The following is a 7,348-nucleotide window of genomic DNA, read 5'->3' as shown; positions in this document are numbered from 1 at the left end:
TGTTCATAGTACAAACGAAGTACGACGTTCACAAAGTGATGAAGTAAAACGTAAACAATAAATAATAATAATGCAACCCACAATACACTAATTGTGTATTAAAATTGCATAACCTACACGAAGTACGACGTTCAAGAATACTAAAGAATTTTATTTGTGTTGTATATAATGAAAAAACAGCAAATTTTTTTGCAAATTACGTATCTGTAAATAAATGTAAACATTTAGCAACTAATCAAAATTGTTTTTTTTGCCTAGATATTAAAGTAAAACATAAAAATACATTAAATTTATAAAATGCAACCCGCAGCACACTAGATGTGCATTAATATTGCATAACCTTCACGAAGTACGACGTCCAAAAATATTAATTTTTTTTTATATTGAGGTTAAAAGTGAGAAAACATAAATTAATAATAATGCAACCTGCAATACACTTAATATGTACTGATCTTGCATAACCTTCACGAAGTACTACGTTCAAATATAAATTAATATTATTGTGACCCGCAATACACTAAATTTGTATCAATATTGCATAACCTACACGAAGTACGACGTTCAAGAATATTAAAGAATTTTATTTGTGTTGTATATAATAAAAAAACAGCAAATTTTTTTGCAAATTACGTATCTGTAAATAAATGTAAACATTCAGCAACTAATCAAAAGTGTTTTTTTGCCTAGACATTAAAGTAAATCATAAGAATACATTAAATTTATAAAATGCAACCCGCAGCACAACAGATGTGCATCAATATTGCATAACTGTTACGAAGTACGACGTCCAAAAATATTAAATTTTTTTTTATATGAAGGTAAAAAGTGAGAAAACATAAATTAATAATAATGCAACCTGCAATACACTTAATGTGTACTGATGTTGCATAACCTTCACGAAGTACTACGTTCAAATATAAATTAATATTATTGCGACCCGCAATACACTAAATTTGTATCAATATTGCATAACTTACACGAAGTACGACGTTTGAAAATATTAAATGTTTTATTTGTAGTTTGCATATAATAAAAAAAAAAACAAATTTTTATGTAAATTACGTATCTATAAATAAACGTACACATTTAACAATTAAATAAACATAGTATTTTGGCCTAGATATTAAATTAAAACATAAAAATGCATAATATTTATTAAAATGCAACTTGCAATACACCAAATGTGTATTAATATTGCATAACCTTTACGAAGTACGACGTTCACGAAGTACGTCGTTTACGAAGTGCGACGTTTACGAAGTGCGACGTTCACGAAGTACGTCGTTTACGAAGTGCGACGTTCACGAAGTACGTCGTTTACGAAGTGCGACGTTCGCGAAGTACGACGTCTACACATTAGGGCACTCAAAATTATTGTTACGTTGTACGACATTCAGACGTTCCAACTGCGACTAACTACAGCATTCATTTGACTTTGCACATACGACGAACGAAGTACGACGTTTACGAAGTACGGCGCTTAAAATAATTTTGTTTTTATTAATTAATTATTTTTTTTAAAACAAACGTTTTTATAATTAAATTTTATAATGGTTTAAATATAAAATATGACTTTTTAATATTATCAATATTTAAAATATTTTCTCCCTTTTGTGTGTATGCCTTATAGTTATAGAGCTGTGCGCTTCGGTAGACGTCGCCTGTGGAGCTATGTCAGTGGAGCGGTGCGCACATCCAATACCGAGCGGCTGCCTCGATCGGTGTCGCGCTGGTATACATATGGTAGTGGTGTGTGTCGATGCGTTGAGTGAGGCGATATGAACGGTGTAAACGGTTTAGTCGAAGTTTATCATAAATGACGACGACAAAACGACCGATTATGTATACGTTCTGCATTTGCTTCCAATTTATCGACGTTTATCGCACATTTCCGCTATCGAATTCGAATAGGGCTTTGCTTGCGAGATTGCTTTATTTTGTGATTTTGTGGCTCGCCCAGTTCCCCACAGCGAGATTGCGGATGCGGCAAAACGTATTCTCTTACGTTGGCGGTCCTTATGCAATCAAACTTTGTTGAACTAACAAATGTTTGTGATTTAAACAAACAAAAATAATAAATGCGTCAACTCTCTAATATCCGAGCGAGAATATTTATATAATATTCGTAACGTTTATGGATTCGAAAGAATTTCATAAATTCACGTCGCATTCAATCTTGCGAAGAGTGAAGAGAATGTTTGAACTTTTAAATCGGCAAAGGTAAAAAATAATATTATAAATATTATTATTATGCCTTTATTGACCGATATATGTGTTGTGGTGTTTAACGACTACGACGACGATGATGACGATACATTTATCTCTATATCGTACGAAGAAAAGAAGAAACAGCGTGGCGTTACTTTCTTATATGTTAGATTGTTTCGCACAAACGCGCATATTCTTCATCTTTATAAACGATGATGATGAGTATTTTATTCTCTCGTCTGTCTCAAAAAACACAAAAACACAGTTCCCTGGTTGATCCTGCCAGTAGTCATATGCTTGTCTCAAAGATTAAGCCATGCATGTCTCAGTACAAGCCAAATTAAGGTGAAACCGCGAAAGGCTCATTAAATCAGTTATGGTTCCTTAGATCGTACCCACATTTACTTGGATAACTGTGGTAATTCTAGAGCTAATACATGCAAACAGAGCTCCGACCGGAGACGGAAGGAGCGCTTTTATTAGATCAAACCAATCGGTGGCGGTTTCGCCGTCATCGTACAACTTGGTGAATCTGAATAACTTTACGCTGATCGCACGGTCTCGCACCGGCGACGCATCTTTCAAATGTCTGCCTTATCAACTGTCGATGGTAGGTTCTGCGCCTACCATGGTTGTAACGGGTAACGGGGAATCAGGGTTCGATTCCGGAGAGGGAGCCTGAGAAACGGCTACCACATCCAAGGAAGGCAGCAGGCGCGCAAATTACCCACTCCCGGCACGGGAGGTAGTGACGAAAAATAACGATACGGGACTCATCCGAGGCCCCGTAATCGGAATGAGTACACTCTAAACCCTTTAACGAGGATCAATTGGAGGGCAAGTCTGGTGCCAGCAGCCGCGGTAATTCCAGCTCCAATAGCGTATATTAAAGTTGTTGCGGTTAAAAAGCTCGTAGTCGAATTTGTGTCCCGCGCCGCCGGTTCATCGTTCGCGGTGTTAACTGGCGTTTCGCGGGACGTCCTGCCGGTGGGCTTAGCTCGAGAGGGCGGCCCAACTCAATCCCGCCGCGGTGCTCTTCATTGAGTGTCGAGGTGGGCCGGCACGTTTACTTTGAACAAATTAGAGTGCTTAAAGCAGGCTAAAACTTCGCCTGAATACTGTGTGCATGGAATAATGGAATAGGACCTCGGTTCTATTTTGTTGGTTTTCGGAACCCCGAGGTAATGATTAATAGGAACGGATGGGGGCATTCGTATTGCGACGTTAGAGGTGAAATTCTTGGATCGTCGCAAGACGGACAGAAGCGAAAGCATTTGCCAAAAACGCTTTCATTGATCAAGAACGAAAGTTAGAGGTTCGAAGGCGATCAGATACCGCCCTAGTTCTAACCATAAACGATGCCAGCTAGCGATCCGCCGACGTTCCTCCGATGACTCGGCGGGCAGCTTCCGGGAAACCAAAGCTTTTGGGTTCCGGGGAAGTATGGTTGCAAAGCTGAAACTTAAAGGAATTGACGGAAGGGCACCACCAGGAGTGGAGCCTGCGGCTTAATTTGACTCAACACGGGAAACCTCACCAGGCCCGGACACCGGAAGGATTGACAGATTGAGAGCTCTTTCTTGATTCGGTGGGTGGTGGTGCATGGCCGTTCTTAGTTGGTGGAGCGATTTGTCTGGTTAATTCCGATAACGAACGAGACTCTAGCCTGCTAAATAGGCGTATTTCGACATCCCAAATGCCGGCTGGAGCCGGGTTCGCCCGGTCTCTATGTGCGGTTTTTACTGTCGGCGTACAAACAATTCTTCTTAGAGGGACAGGCGGCTTCTAGCCGCACGAGATTGAGCAATAACAGGTCTGTGATGCCCTTAGATGTTCTGGGCCGCACGCGCGCTACACTGAAGGAATCAGCGTGTCCTCCCTGACCGAGCGGTCCGGGTAACCCGCTGAACCTCCTTCGTGCTAGGGATTGGGGCTTGCAATTGTTCCCCATGAACGAGGAATTCCCAGTAAGCGCGAGTCATAAGCTCGCGTTGATTACGTCCCTGCCCTTTGTACACACCGCCCGTCGCTACTACCGATTGAATGATTTAGTGAGGTCTTCGGACCGGTGCGCGGTGGCGTTCGACGTTGCCGATGTTGCTGGGAAGATGACCAAACTTGATCATTTAGAGGAAGTAAAAGTCGTAACAAGGTTTCCGTAGGTGAACCTGCGGAAGGATCATTAACGTGTAAATGTTGTTGTTTAGTTGTCACACATACACACACATTTTGTCTGTGCTGATCAACAAAAAACACACATACATACACTATTCGTATGATGATCAATTCTCATACAAAATTCTTTATTATGCGTCGAACGGAAAAGCAACAACGGGTCGTCTTGCATTAAGCGGATCTGTTGTTACGTTTTTCGATTTATTTTATAAATCGATTGTAAACGTGCCGTAAACGACGTTTTCAAAGAATTTTTTTCGAACATTAACACGAATCAATATTGTCGAAAGATGGTTATGTGCTAACGTTTTATTATTGCTTTCGCAGTGCCGGTCTTAGCGTATTTCCATCATCGTATTCGCTTCGAAAAAAAGTACTAATACACAGTGGTGGGTGTATAATTAATGTGCAAGAGATGTTGTTGTTGTTGTTGTAGTATTTGTATATGGTTGGAGTTATTTATAATAACAAACAAGAATGAATGAATGAATAATAATGGTGTCTGCCAATACGATCGTACTTTATGTACACGACTAAAACTTTATACATACAAACCATAATAATAAATAAACTCGAAACAACCAACAACAAAATTAATACGCTACTGTACATACAAATACACATTTATACATACCATCATTTTACTTAACCGATGGTGAGTGATGTTTGAAAAATAAACGCTTAGGCTTACGGTTTTGTAAGCCAGTCTTTGCGTATTTTCTTCATCGTATTCGCTTCGGAAAAAAGAAAATAAAGATGGTGTATAATTAATGTGTAAAAGAGATGTTGTAGTTGTAATTTAATTTGTAAATGGTTGGAGTTTATTAATAAATAAAAGGGGCTGTCTATTCGTCTGTACTTTATGTACAAGACTAAAACTTTATACATACAAACCATAATAATAAATAAACTCGAAACAACCAACAACAAAATTAATACGCTACTGTACATACAAATACACATTTATACATACCATCATTTTACTTAACCGATGGTGAGTGATGTTTGAAAAATAAACGCTTAGGCTTACGGTTTTGTAAGCCAGTCTTTGCGTATTTTCTTCATCGTATTCGCTTCGGAAAAAGAAAATAAAGATGGTGTATAATTAATGTGTAAAAGAGATGTTGTAGTTGTAATTCAATTTGTAAATGGTTGGAGTTTATTAATAAATAAAAGGGGCTGTCTATTCGTCTGTACTTTATGTACAAGACTACAAAAACGTTTTATAACAATAAAAGCTCGAAACAACCAATAACAAAATATACTACTACTATACTACTATACATACAAACGCACATTTATAAATACATAAAATCAATTTACTTTATCGATAGTGAGTGATGTTTGGAAAAAAACGCTTAGGCTTACGGTTTTCGGGTACCTGGGTTCCGCATGCGTCGAAGTAATAATTTACTTTAACGACGCGACGAACCGTAGGAATCTAAATAAAAAAGTTTATTAACTTTTTTAGATTCTGTGGGTTTTAAATGATATACGCCCGACTGACGAAGGAACGTTTTGCACTGCCTGTGCTTTTCTTTTGATTCGTTTTTATGTCGACGGACGTTCTTAGAATGCCCACCAAACGACGTATCACACAAAACACCCTACAATTGTATTGTTTGGTAAATATTGTTGTGATTAAGTTTGCAGCTGTGGCGTTTGTTTGAAGAAAACGTCTGGTTTTTCGACATATTTCTATTTAATAAATATACATAATGCTTATCGCAAAAGGAGCAGAGTTTTATAGACAAAGTTGATAGAGAAAAAAAACCTAATAGATATATATATACGTATTTATAAAACGTTAATATCATCGGGTTATTCTTTATGTAAACTTAAACTATAACTGCATACTCTTTTCGATAAGTAGAAACAAATGCCACTTTAATTAAATAAAATATTATAAAATATAACGCCGAACGTTTCTTCGATTGGTCCGTTTCTCACATATACATCACAATTGTAATAACCTTAAGTAGTTATTTTTGTTGTTGTGTGATGATGAAACGATTTCGATGTGGAACGGTGCGTTATGTAATAATATTTTAAATTTGTTTGAAAAGATTACCCTGAACGGTGGATCACTTGGCTCGTGGGTCGATGAAGAACGCAGCTAATTGCGCGTCAACTTGTGAACTGCAGGACACATGAACATCGACATTTCGAACGCACATTGCGGTCCTCGGATATACTGTTCCCGGACCACTCCTGGCTGAGGGTCGTGTCAATTTCAAAGACTGCTCGGTTTTTGTCTTAAACACAGCGCACAATGTTGTGTAGACAATTACGTCGGAGCGTGTTGGGTGCAAATATGACGCGTTACTATAATTGTTAATTGATTGTCGGTTGTCATAATAAAATATTATGCAACGTAGACAACAATAAAAACAATATAAAAAAATAACGCGGCATCCTAAAACGCAATAGCGGCTGACATTCTTATTAGTTTGTTGGTACAAGTTGGTTTAGACGTAGCACGTCCGATATTAAAAAGCAGCCACAACGCTTAAATTTCGAACGAAGCGATCGTCGTGTCCGAGACGTTAAAGTTGTTTATATGCATATTTTATGCACTATAATTAACAACAACAACATTCTCGCAACGACGTCAGATCGATGTTTGAAATTGTTTGGAGGCAGCCATATAAACGGAATACGTGTAATTATCGTCTGACAAAATAAAGGCAAATTTATATTTGCGACCTCAGAGCAGGTGAGACTACCCGCTGAATTTAAGCATATTATTAAGCGGAGGAAAAGAAACTAACTAGGATTTCCTTAGTAGCGGCGAGCGAACAGGAAAAAGCCCAGCACTGAATCCCGCGGCCGAAACCGGACGCCGGGAAATGTGGTGTTAGGGAGGATCCGTCATCCCGAGATTGTGCGACGCGTCCAAGTCCATCTTGAACGGGGCCACAGCCCATAGAGGGTGCCAGGCCCGTAGTGACCGTTGCCGATAACG

At 38.5% G+C, this 7,348-nt stretch overlaps 3 non-coding genes across 3 annotated transcripts in view; all 3 read left to right on the top strand.

The window, feature by feature from the left end:
• The first annotated feature begins 2,474 nt into the window (after positions 1-2,474).
• LOC135267773 (small subunit ribosomal RNA) lies at positions 2,475-4,393 on the top strand. The gene has a single exon (XR_010336146.1). It is a non-coding gene; the product is annotated as a small subunit ribosomal RNA (ribosomal RNA).
• Positions 4,394-6,451: 2,058 nt separating this feature from the next.
• Positions 6,452-6,608, top strand: LOC135267770 (5.8S ribosomal RNA). The gene has a single exon (XR_010336143.1). It is a non-coding gene; the product is annotated as a 5.8S ribosomal RNA (ribosomal RNA).
• A 477-nt stretch (positions 6,609-7,085) lies between these two features.
• The window catches only part of LOC135267768 (large subunit ribosomal RNA), a 4,036-nt gene continuing 3,773 nt past the window's right edge, over positions 7,086-7,348 (top strand). Inside the window, exon 1 of the ribosomal RNA XR_010336141.1 lies at positions 7,086-7,348. This exon is cut by the window's right edge and continues 3,773 nt beyond it. This is a non-coding gene — a ribosomal RNA (large subunit ribosomal RNA).

This window comes from Tribolium castaneum, unplaced genomic scaffold, assembly GCF_031307605.1.
Source record: "Tribolium castaneum strain GA2 unplaced genomic scaffold, icTriCast1.1 ptg000089l, whole genome shotgun sequence".
Lineage (NCBI taxonomy): Eukaryota > Metazoa > Arthropoda > Insecta > Coleoptera > Tenebrionidae > Tribolium > Tribolium castaneum.
Note: the sequence above shows the minus strand (reverse complement) of the source record. Positions and strands in the feature narration are given on the sequence as shown.